Genomic DNA, 13012 nt, shown 5'->3' on the forward strand with positions numbered 1-13012 from the left:
CTTCCTTCCTCCTTTCCTTCCTTCTTTTCCTTCCTTGTTTCCTTCCCTCTTTCTTTCCTTTCCTTCCTTCCCTAACTTTCTCCCCCCCCCCTTTCTCTGTTGTGGGGAGTTGGAAGGAGCATTAGATTTGCTCACCGCCTTAAAAGTGGGATTTTTTTTAAATGGCTTTTTTTTTTAAGCGATTTCAGCCGGGATGCCTTTCGTACTCGCCCCATCTGTCCTCCCATCCTCCTTCCAAAAAGTTGATTTAAAAAGCCAGCGATCTGCGCCCGCTTCTCCAGTGTTCCTGATTCAGGGGCAGAGGTGCCTGGGCACTCCCTGTTCCCCCCTCAAGGCTTCACATTAAAGCCAAAAAGGACCTCCACAGAGATGGCTCTGGGTCTGGGAAGGCAGGGCAGGGAGGGACGCTGGAGAGCAGCTTTCGCCTACAGCCTTGGGGGGAGGGGGGTGTTTGCAACCCTGCCCTGCTTGGTGCCCCTCGTTGCTTGAAATGGGGTGCTCCGTTTGGGGGGGGATGCAGGAGGTCCAAATAAGAGGCGGGCTCAGCCTCCGCTGGGATGGAGCAAGCTGCAAGCAGAAGGAAAGGCAAGAGCGGGAGGGGGGGAATGGGACTTTGCTGGCAGTTGCAAAGCAGCCTTCCCCCGATTGCCTTCCCCCACGCCTCCCAACCCTTTCAAAAGCCACCCCCATCACCAGCCTCTCCCAACCGGATCCCCGCCTGCCTCCCCTCAGCTCACCCAGACCAGATTGACAGCGGCTTGCACGGCATGGCTGCAGAAGAGCGGCGCCCAAAAGAAGCAGGGGGAAAAAAAGCTTCCGATGGCTGAGCTGCTTGGCCCAGAACCTAACCTCCTCCTTACCATCGCTCTCCCTGCAGAAAAACGGCATGCGTCGGTGCGCACATGCGCAAAAGGGGAGGGAGGGAAACACTGCCCTCTAAAGGCCACATCAGGAACGACACTTTAGGAACAAAAAAATTTCACAGCGTCCTTTTTAAAATTGATTTTCTTTCTTTTGGAAAATCGGTACTTTTTCAATACGCGACGGGACGCGGGAAAAATTATTGAAACGCGTGCCTGTCCCGCCAGATGCGGGACGTCTGGTCACCCTAGGTTAGGGGTGCAAGGGTCTTGTAACTTGATAGCTTTAAGACTTGTGTGCTTCAAATGCCAGAGTTTCTGAGCCAACATTTTGGTTGCTAAGCAAGAGCGTTGTTAAGTGAGTTTCACCACATTTTACAAGTTGGCCATGCCCACCCAGTCACATGGCCAACAAGCCACTCCCACAAAGCAGGCCACACCTACAGAAGAGATTCTAAAAAAATTTGAAACCCACCACTGCCCCTCAGGTTGAGGGATACAGTCCTAGAGAGCTGCCCATTTGCTTTCATAAAACGGGGAAGCTTCCTCTTTCCCCTCTGCCTGGAAAATATGTTTTGGTGTAAACAGTACAGGCCCAATAAAATTAAGCATCCTTTGGCAACAGGACAAGCTTTTATTTGCTTGGTCATGTTTGGTCACATGAATGTAGCTGTCGGTGCTTGCTTTATGCAAACTTGAATTTGGAGGTATGATTTGTAACTTCCTTCTCCCAAAAATATTAAAGTTGGAAAGTGAGCCAGGCAGTTACCTTAAATTAATGTTTTAACTTTTTTTCCCCTTGCTCTTTTTTCTCTCCTTTGCTAGCATTCAAGAGGAGACCAAATGACTAATTGATTTGCATTAGTTCATTTCTTGGCTGCTAGCAGTAACAGAAATTGCACAGGATCATAATCGGTGGGCTGCTGGCAAAATCCAAAGGCAAACTTCCTGACAAGAAAGATGACTAGTTGTCTGTTTTATAATAATCAACTGATAACAAAATAAGCAACTGATGTATGTTTCCGCCCTCCACAGGATGGGATTATATGATCCTTAGCGAGTTGCCTACCAGTCCTACCAGTCCTGCAGGGAACAAGACAGTGCTTAGTTGAATGTGTCGGTGAGGCTGTTGCTGTTTGCAGAAATGCTTGGATAGATCCCAGCAAACTTTTTAGGTAAGTATCAACTAACAGAATAATTGGAGAGGATTCCTTTCGTGGGTGCCTTTTACAATAACTCAACTTATTTGGATATTTCTAGAGAAATGGATGAATGCCTGGGAAGAGGATAGAAAAACCTTGCCCTCTGTGAGCTAATAATGTCCAGAGCTACTTTTTATGGCACAGAATTAAGATCGGGTCTAGTTGATGCATTAATTAGAAACTAGGTGATACATTAATTAGAATCACATATGTCTTGCATGTATCACCTGAGGGGAAGAGAATCAGGCAGCTTATCATGGGCAAAGCACTTTCACATAGTAGCAAATACAGCAGTAACAAGTTAAACCTGTTGACCAATCTGGTCTGGGAAAATGTGCATTCCTAGAGTGTTTGCCTAGGGGTCCCTCTAGGAGAACAACAACTACAGAACAGTCAGTTTCAGAAGGAGAAGATGGGCAGGGAAGGGACTGAACAGAGCAACCTTTTTCCCCTGGGTTTGACAGTCCCCTGGCTTTCCAGAAGTCAGAGTACAAACCAATCTGCTGCAGTCGCATGCAGTTTAGCATCTGTGTGACTTTTCTGGCCTCCATGGAGATGGAAGATCTTGATTACAATGGTAGTTGAAAGCAAGTCTTGTGTGTTGGGGCAAGAGCCTAGGCTTGGAAAATGTCTGGTCTTCAGGAATTGGAGGAAGGCTCTCGGGATCTATAAGGATTATGTGCAAGAGCAAGTTAAAGGGAGGCCAAATATTCAGTTATATGTGGAAAGAGACCTACAGTTGTTCTGTAGGATTGGTAGCAACTAAGGCCATCAGTTCAGACACGCTACGTATTAACTGCAGTTTGGTTTTATAGACTACTCAGCCAAGAAAATGAGTAGTATAAGTGATATCTTATAGGCATGAGTTGTGATCTTTTAAACTGATCTTGACTCCTGGCGACTACATGGAGAAGTCCCTGCAGCTTTCTTCACAACATTTAAAGAAGTGGTTTGCTCTCACTTCCTTCCCAGGGCAGAGAGAGGGAGGGTGAGAGTGGTCCAAGGTTACCCTACTAGCTTTGTGCCCAAGGCAGGATTAGAATTCACAGTCTCCCAGTTTCTACTCTGTGCCTTTAATTGCTACACCAATCAGTCTCTCTATAGAGAGGTTAGACAATATCTAAAGAAATAACTATAAGCCTTCACATTATGGGGCTTTTGAGAGAAGATTCAGGGGACATTTGCCTGTCACTCTTCCATCTGCAAGAGAGGTCTGTCGAGATGATGTTTCGGGAAGCTATCGCTCTGATCTCTGTTCTGTTCTGTGCAAATGGGCAGGATGAATAATAGTACTGTGTTGTGAAAGCATAGAGTAGGCAAGGAATTAATTACCTCAGCCTTCTGTCTCAATCATACTTCCTAATATTATTTTCTCTTTTCCTCTTTTTGGGGGGACAATGTTTAAACTGTTTTAAATCTGCCTAGAAATCATACATTGTGGTTTTTAGCAGTAGAAGTTTGAAACCTGCCAATGGATTGTTTACATATTTCCAAGATACTTCTATCAATCCCGTTTTTATTCTGTATTTTCCTTCAGCAAGCCTTGTTCTGAGTGAATTGGGCTGGGTGCAATTTAACATTAATATATTTAATGGATAAATAACAGGTGGACAAAATTGTTTTCTAGAGGACCAAAAATGAAGATAGAATATATTTCTTTGCTAGACTTTTTTTAACCTAATGTTCCTTACAAGCTGGGCAATGGTGTTTTACTCCAGCATTGAAACTGGAGTAAAACTTAGCATAGAAATAGTGCTCCAGTTTTCTCAGACCAAGCCTCCAAATTAGTCCTCTTTACACCAAATTAAGTGTTCAGGTAGGATCAATCCTTCCCCCAGTCTTCAAAAGACACCAGTTGGCTCCTGGATCTTCATAAAAAAGACATTGTAATTGGCTTTTCTTAAAGAAGGAAGCAATTCCAATAAATATATTTTTATTTAATACCAATATACATCAGATCCATGAGCCTGAAACAGGACACAAACTGAGTTTTAAGTGACAAATGCTGTACTGAGAAAAATCCAAGCTTACTTATCTTCATCATCATTGACACTTTAGCGTTTTCCTGCATTTTAACATTGTACTATTTTACAGTATTTTATTGTAGAGTTGTTTTTTGAGCTGTTAAATCATGTTACCATAATTTAGTAGAATAGTCCCCCTGGTTATATAATTAGCAGCTGTTAGCTTAGTTTAATGCTATTATTCAGTGATCTGCAAACTGAACTTTCCATACACACACACACACACGCACACACGCACACGCACACACACACAAAAAAACTGGCTTTGTAAATCAGCTTGGGGGACAGAAGAGCAGCAACCTGAGCAATGGTCTAACAGCGCATCTCAGCTTACAGAAGGAATGGGGATGGAGAAAGGATCTCAAGGGACCTTCCTTAATTCTCTGAAAAATAAAGGTAAGGGAGGAGAGAAGTACTTCCAAATTTGCATCATTCTGCTCCTGTGGTCATACAATGAAGGTAGCATTACAATACTTTTAGTTTCCTGTCTAAATTACTTTCAAGGGCTGACATCCAGACAAAGCAATTACAACAACCGGTTAGTGATTATAAATATGTTTATTGGGTAAATACATTAAACTTCATTTTATTCATTTTTGCACCTCCTTTAAGTTATAATTCCTTCAAATGGGAAGCATTTTAAGCAACTTTCTAGATCTTCAAAGTAGTGGATTCACTTGGGCCTCTATAATTATAAAGGTGCCTAATAATGTATAAATCAACCCAATTCATTTCAAAATTAGACATACCCTGAAGTTATACATTGTTTGGTTTTATGGTAATGAATAATGTGGCTTTCAGGAAGTTGGGTAATGATCCCTCTGAAAATGTAGTGAAGCAGTGTTAAATCTTTTGGTTTCTTATAAATGGCTTTTCTTCAACATCTGCTGTTTATTGTGAAATGAGGTGATTTTGGTTTTTACACAGCTAAGTTTTTCCTTGAGTATCATTGACATTTGCGTAATTATCACATTGAACTTAACCACCCCCACACCAGCCCTATAGCTTTGAGCTAAAAAGAAGTGAATCATTTTGAAAAATTTCCCATGGATGACTGAGAATATACAAAGCTAAATTCTTCTATTTCTAGGTAACTATTTTTAGAAGAATCTAAGGAAACTCATCTGCAGAACAATCAACACAAGAGAGGTAAGCAAAGTTTTTTTGTAAACTCCACAGTTTTTTTAAAAAAGTTCTGGCTATTGTGATATATAAGAAGATTCCTCTTAAAAAGTTGTATATAAGAGGTTTCAAAATCTATGCAGGATGTTCTAACAGTCATTATACCAGCAAGGAAGTATTATTAATGGACTGGTAGAATTATGAAAAATGTTTAAGCTCATGGCTCTGTCAGGTAGTTCTGAGGCTTTTCATCAGCAGATTGGTGAATTTAGGAAGCGTCACCACAGTACCCATATTCAATTGTCTTTAATAGGATTTAAACCCATTTACATATTTTTGCTAATCCCGCATGTGAGCAGAAATCTGCCCTGAGCAATGATTAATGAAGTATTGTAGGTCTTATATAGTAACTACAGTAGAACAGATTGGTATATGCAGGAAATGCATGATGGAGATGAACAAAACTCAGCACTACTGGTAGCTAGTTACAGATAGTTCTAGATTTATGACCACAATTAAGTCCAAAACTTTTATTGCTAAACAAGATAGTTGTTAAGTGAGTTTTGCCCCATTTTAGGACCTTTCTTGCCACAGTTGTTAAGTGAATCACTGCAATTGTTAAATGGATAACATGGTTGGTTAAGTGAATCTGGCTTCCCCATTGGGAGAAGGTCGCAAAAAGTTGATCACATGATCCCAGGACGCTGCAATCATCATAAATATGATTCAGTTGCCAAGTGCCTGGGAATGCTTCAACAGTCGTAAGTATGAAAAATGGTCATAAGTCAGTAAATTCAGGGCCTTTGTAGTGGTCACTAAATGAACTGTTGTAAGTCGAGGACTGTCTGTACATCCTATTAAGGAGGAAAGTCGAGAACATGTGTTCTGTAATCATGTGTGCCAGGTCTGAAATGCTGTAATCTTTACTACTGGTTCGGAACTGGGAGCGTGCCGGCGCTTCTACGTATGTGCAGAACCTCCTGCGTATGTGCAGAGTGTCTGTGATGATGTCTGGGTGGGTGGGTGGGCGGAGCCTCTTGCCGTTGCCACTACCGTTTCACCCGAACCAGGATGAACTGGCAGAATACCACCTCTCATGTATGCCTGGGAGAAAAAAAAGAATGAATTGACATGAGATGGGCACTCTTTTAGACAAAAAGCAGGAATGGGAGACACAGAGGAAATCTTTAGCTTTCCACATCACACTGTCCCCTTGTGGTCAGTAAGTCATGTAGTGCTAAAGCGTCATCGGATTCCTCCCTCCAATCAGGGCAGTGCAATGCAATATAGTGAAGGTGTATGGCAGTTGGCTCAACATATCTATAAAGAAGACAGGTTTAAGATGAATTTTCACCCCTACTCAGAGAAATCAGAACGAGTGAGCAGTCTTTGGCAGCTGAATGCCTTTTATTCACTTTTGTTGCATTCTCCAGTCAGTGGGGCAGTTGAGTGAGAAAACAGAAGCTACAAGTGCCAAGGGGCTACAGCGAAGTCTGAGCTGGTAGTAGAAAAACTATTGACTTGTAACATGGTTTGTGCCTAGGAAAACTAGCACTAGATGTTAATGTTTGATGTTAACTGTGGTCCAACAGACACTGTATTGCAAAGGCTATGTAGAAATGCACACTAGAACTATTGAACATCAGAAACAAAGGGCTCTAAAGAAGCTAAAGTACACTAATCGCTTCTCCAGATGTTAAAGACACAGAAGGCCTTTCATAAGGGAGGATGTGCTATATGTTTCAGAGAAATGGTGCTCAGATATCCTGATGGCAAGTATATGAAAGAGATCAACTGCTTCTAAAAAAGCACACAAATGAATTCTGCTTGTACACAGAAGATTGTAAGCATTGGTATCAAAGTTGCTCTAGGTACCTTAAGGTTTGCTACTGATTGTTTAGAAATCTGGGCATAATGAAACTGAAGATCTATGTACTATGTTCGCAGGGACCTGCAGTCAGGGGAGGCAGGGGAGGCAGGGCCTCACCACTGTCATCATGAAAAGAAAAAAAATTAAAAAGGAAAAAGACTGAGGTAGTCGCTGCCAGAGTCACAGTGGATGACTCTGCTTAGTGCTTAACTGCAGGAGGAGACGAGAGAACCATGTGCCTCCTTTAGTCTATCTTTATGATCACTTGAGCAGAGTTAAGCAAGGGTTAAAAGGCGAAAAATGCTGCTTCTCGCCGCCACCGCGCTCCGCCGCCTTGCCCCCCACCTCCTCCGATGAACAATCCTCCACTTTCTTCAGCTCGGACGGAGCCGGGACACCCTAGCTGCTGGCGGTGGGGGCCACCTGAGCCCAGCCAGCCAGCCCACCCCCCCACCCAACCTACTCCCCGCATCTCGCATCTATGGCGAGCGGCCAAAAGCCTCTTTCTTGAAAGCGCCTTTTGCCTGCTGTCAAGAAAGAGGCTTTTGCCCGCCCCGCAGGGCAAAAGCCGAAAAAAAGCGCCCCGCCGCTTCTGTCTGACATAGAGGCGTCCCGCGCCCCGCAGCTATGTCTGACCCAGCTGCGGGGCACGGGATGAATCTATGTCAGACAGAAGCGGCTATGCATGTCTAAACTGCCTTAGAGAAGGTAAACGACTGCAGGTTGCAGCCTTAAGCCCTGTCGCCTGGTATAAATGGCTTCAAGCAGCCTCCGATAGAGAAGCTGCCTTCGTGGGAAGCGGTGGCTGGATTGGGGGTGCGACTGATGGCTCCTTCCAGCTGACCGGCCTGAGGCGGGGCCCTTTATGGAAGTGGTAGCCTTTGCAGCGGCTACGAGGCGAGGATCGCGCAGGAGACAGTTGATTTTGGGTGCGGAGCCTGGGAGAGCTGGAGCCATGGTGCAGGTCTACCACCTGCACCCCTTCGGGTTACAGCAAGTCATCTCTCTGAAGCAGGAACCGGCACTCTTCTGCTGCAGGCGGGACGTACTCCTGGTGGCCTGCGGCTCCAGCACCTGCAAGGTGGAAGTGTTTGCCCTGTGGGGCGGGCAAAAGCCAAAAGAAAGCACCCCGCCACTTCTGTCTGACATAGAGGCGTCCCACGCCCCGTAGCTGGGTCGGACATAGCTGTGGGGCGCCTCTATTTCGGACATAGCTGTGGGGCAGGCAAAAGCCGCTTTTTTCTTTTTGCCTCACCAGCCATAAACTTCACAGCACGTCACTGTATGTACGCAATTGGTTCCCCCCCCTCCCCAAAATGAATCAGGCATCTGAAATAAGGCCATTGGATTATAAGCATGGATGCAAAATGTAAAGTGAGAAGTAAGAATGTTTTGCCTCTCTTACCAACATGGTGTAGCCTTATCCTGGGTTCATACCGTACCTGTACTTGATGAGATTAAAATGTCCAACTATGCTCTAATCATCATTTTTGATGTTTCATGTCCTAGAGCAGTGGCTGTTAGATTGGGGTAATTTGGGCATATCCTGGGGGTAATGATGCAATTGCAATTGCTTGTTTGTGGATCAAGGATCCAGTTTAGGATTGCTGCTGTTTTTTCAATAACCAAATCTGTTTTTCGTACAGGCCATCAAAGCATTAATGTTTAAAAGAAAAGTTTGTGCTACATTCTAATCTTCTTTGAAGGGAAAGGATTTGTATACTTGATATTTGAAACAATAGTAATTATGGGACATGTGTTTGTTTTTCAAAGACAAACTAAGATGGCAACAACTAGAATTTCCAAATGCAACGCTTTAAATTGTATTAGCAACATATAAAGAATGGTTGCAGGAACTGGGTATGTCTAGTTTAATGAAAAGAAGGACTAGGGGAGACATGATAGTAGTGTTCCAATATCTCAGGGGTTGCCACAAAGAAGAGGGAGTCAAGCTGTTCTCCAAGGCACCTGAGGGAAGGACAAGAAGCAATGGGAGGAAACTGATCAAGGAGAAAAGCAACTTAGAACTGAGGAGAAATTTCCTGACAGTTAGAACAATTAATCAGTGGAACAACTTGCCTCCAGAAGTTGTGAATGCTCCAACATTGGATGTTTTTAAGAAGAGATTGGATAACCATTTGTCTGAAGTGGTTTCCTGCCTAAACAGGAGGTTAGACTAGAAGACCTCCAAGGTCCCTTCCAACTCTGTTACTGTATGGTCAACAGTCTAAAGCAAAAGCCTAATAGGTAGTTGCCTCATGTCAAGCAAGGCAGTCCAAGTTTGTTCTGGCTCAAGTAGGCAGCGTGATGGCAAACCTATGGCACACGTGCCATAAGCGGCACGCAGAGCCGTCTCTGTGGGCACGCCAGCCGCTGCCCCAACCGAGCTCCACCTTGGAAATGCATGCACCTCCCGCCAGCCAGCTGGTCTCTGCCACGCATGCGCATGTGTGGGGTGCATGTGCAGGGGTTCCTTGTATTGCATTTTGGGAGTCCGCTCACGTGTGCACCCCGTCCCCCATTTTGGGACTGGAAGGCCTCCTGTATCAACTGGAAGCCAAAACGGAGTGCTGGGAGGGGGCTTGCAAGGCCCCCTGTGCCCCATTTTGGGCCTGGAAAGCCTCCTGCATCAACCTGGTAGTCAAAAATGGGTAAAGGGGGGCATGCACGCATGTGCAGGGGGGAGGAGTGCATGTGTGTGGGGTGCATGCATGGAGGGCGCTCGCATTGCATTTTGGGGTTATGCGTGTGCACTTTGGCCACTCAGCACCAAAAAGGTTAGCCATCACTGCTCTAGAACTTGGAGGAAGATCCCTTTGGGGGTTACAGGGCCCTTCTTAGTTCCTGCATCAGGTTTGCTACATTTCTAATAGAGAATGAGTTGATTCTTAATAGAGATTTTGTTAAATCTATAATTCTATGGGTGGTTGTTATTTCCTTCTTCTCTCTCTGCTCTTTGACATCCCATCATGAATATGGAATCTTAAGTGCCACATTGTAAACTCCACAGGAGAGGAAATGGAGGAAGCTCACCTGCCAAAGAGAGGATGGTCATAGAGCTGAAATGCCTCAAGGGGAATGTTTCTTTATCTGTTGTTGTAGGTGGCTTGATTGATGTTATGTTATGGTAGATGATGCCAATGTGCACCCTCCACCAAACACTTAGCTTTAATTATCTGGCCCAAGGCCTCCAGTCAGCTGTCTTTTCAAATTTGCATGAACATTTTCTCTTTTTAAAAAATCCTCTTTATTTATTATCACATTTATAATTATGGCTGAGTCCATCAGTCGTGAGGTATGTGTCCTATAAGTTTAACACCATTGTTTTCTCTGAGCTGAAGGCCATTTACAGGAGTTTCCCCTTCAATTCACACACTGCAATGACCTTGGATCAGGGGTGGGTTCCTGCCAGTTCTAACCTCTTCTGTAGAAGAGGTTCCACAAATCTACAGTGCCGTTTAGAACTGGTTCCAGTTCCCTCCCCCCGCCCGTCCGCACATCATCAAGATGAAGAACGAGAGGAGGAATTCTGGGAGTTGAAGTCCACAAGTCTTAAAGCTGTCAAGTTTGAACACCCCTGGGGTTTTTTTTCTAAAGGGTTAGGGGTGCAAAGGTCTTGTAACTTGACAGTTTTAAGACTTGCGTGCTTCAAATGCCAGAGTTCTTGAGCCAACATTTTGATTGCTAAGCAAGAGCATTGTTAAGTGAGTTTCACCACATTTTACAAGTTGGCCATGCCCACCCAGTCACATGGCTGGCAAGCCACTCCCACCCAGTCACATGGCTGGCAAGCCACTCCCACCCAGTCACATGGCTGGCAAGCCACTCCCACAAAGCAGGCCACACCTACAGAAGAGGTTCTTAAAAAGTTTGAACTGCCTTGGATGTAGGTTGGACTAATACAGTCACCTTGTTAAGCTTTATAATTGAATAAAACGTTGAACCTGGATTCTCTCAGTCCAAATCTAGAACCCTCATTACTACACTGAACATGGGGGTACTTCTTAGCTCTTATTTCTCCCAGACTTTCACAGCATTTGTTTCCCGCTACATACTAATAGCAATCACCACCAACGATCCATGTTAATCTTTGGCAGGGCTTTCTGGTTGTTTGTCGAGCTTGGAGGTTATCTCCATCTCAGAACTGTGTACTTAAGGACAAAGAAAGAGCTCTAGCAGCCAACAAAACTAAATAGAAAAAAGAAATCCCAAACCAAAGAAATAATGAGAGGAAAAGCAGCAGATTTCCCAATCTGGTGGCCTCTAGATCAGTGATGGCTAACCTTTTAGTCATCCCGTGTCGAAAGCGTGCATGTGTGCACCCATAATGCAATGCATGTGTGACCCCCCTGCATTCCTCACCCGCCCCGTGCATGTGCATGTGACCACATGTACACTCCATGTACACCCACACATGCGCAGATGACCCCCCACATTCCCCCTGCATACTCATTCAACCACCACATGCACATGTGTCCCCTGTGCATGTGCACACATCTGCCCCATGCGCTCCACCCACCCCATATACCAGGGGTGGGTTTCTCGCCCCGTTCCAACCGGTTCGGTTGGAACGAGGCCGGCAGCCTCGTGCACCCGGTTGAAACCCACCCCTGCCATATACGGTGTAGACCCAAAGACCAGCTGGCCAGCGGGAGGCATCCGCGGTGGAGCTGAGCTGGGGCAACGGCTTGCGTGCCCACAGAGAGGGCTCTGCGTGCCACCTGTGACATGCATGCTATAGGTTCGCCCTCACAGCTCTAATTGATTACAATTCCCAGCATTCCCAGCCAGCTTGACTAGAGTTGTTTGGTTGATAGTGAACCTTGTTTGAGAAAAAGAACATCGATGCTAAAAGATCTTAGAGAACAACTGGAGGTGAAAGTATGCACTGCTGACAATGCAAGTGGATCTTTCTTTCCCTTTTAGCAGCCCTCATGAAGGCTAAAAACTGACAGCTCCATTTCTTTTCATTTTGAGAGGAGAAAGGCATGGAAATGGTGGTGGACACCTTAAAATATGTGCCAGTTAAGAAAAACAAGGACTCCCTCCCTCCCTCCCCAGATACTCCCAAATCCAGTGCAGTTTTGTATCCAGTGATAAGGCCGCATCTATTATTCAGCCTTGTCCCCCATGTTAACACTGGTCCTTGACACACACACACCCCGAGCCTCCTTACTGGTGTTTTTAAGGAAGACAAAATCAGATCTGAGATCTAAGCCGAAACATGTTGTTTTTTCTTGGTGAAGAAAAGACAGGCATATTTGACCCTGTCTTGATCTGTTTCCGTTTCTGAGAAAACGTACTGGCTTGACACAGAGCAGGCCTTCCTTCTTGGAGGTCTGTTTCATATCAGCGCTTATCAGCGAAGCCTTTTCATGCCACAAGCAAGTTGCCTCATGCCAGGCCTGTCTGGAAAATAACTAGTCAGTTTTGCAATTGCCACGGCCTAAAAAAATCCAACCCACCCTGTGGGAAAAAAAAAATAATCCCCTTTACTGACCAAGGAGAGATTCAACCTAGAAATAAGGAGGAACTTTCTGACAGTGAGAACAATCAACCAATGGAACGGAAGTTGCCTTTGGATGTTGTGGAGGCTTCATCACCTGAGACTTTTAAGAAGAGATTGGACTGCCATTTGTCAGAAAAAATAGTGTAGGGTCTCCTGCTTGAGCGGGAGTGGGGGAATGGACCAGATGACCTATAAGGTCCCTTCCAACTCTGTTAATCTGTCATCTGTCAACTTCAACCTGGCCTTGGAGAAGAGCACCAAGTTTATGGAACTTGCTCTGTGGAACTTGTTTTGCTCCTGAACTTTATTTCAAAGCTGAAGCCGCCTGTGGATTACATATGTTGGATAATTAGTTTCAAGATAACAAAAACAGTAATACAAACCTGATGAAGAATACATCACCCATAACGGATAAGGTATAAAAG

The 13012-nt window shown here is 44.8% G+C and overlaps 1 protein-coding gene across 1 annotated transcript in view; it reads left to right on the forward strand.

Annotated features, from left to right (window-relative positions):
* Positions 1 to 13012, forward strand: part of UNC13D (unc-13 homolog D) — a 76393-nt gene that overhangs the window by 4699 nt on the left and 58682 nt on the right. The window contains exons 2-3 of the mRNA XM_087709912.1: positions 1896 to 2035; positions 5177 to 5235. The gene's annotated coding sequence lies outside the window, so the exon portion shown is untranslated. The remainder of the gene's footprint in view (positions 1 to 1895; positions 2036 to 5176; positions 5236 to 13012) is intronic.

Source organism: Thamnophis sirtalis, unplaced genomic scaffold (assembly GCF_051295495.1).
Source record: "Thamnophis sirtalis isolate CommonGarterSnake01/CBP01778 unplaced genomic scaffold, rThaSir2_p1.2 scaffold_3, whole genome shotgun sequence".
Taxonomy (NCBI): Eukaryota; Metazoa; Chordata; class Lepidosauria; order Squamata; family Natricidae; genus Thamnophis; species Thamnophis sirtalis.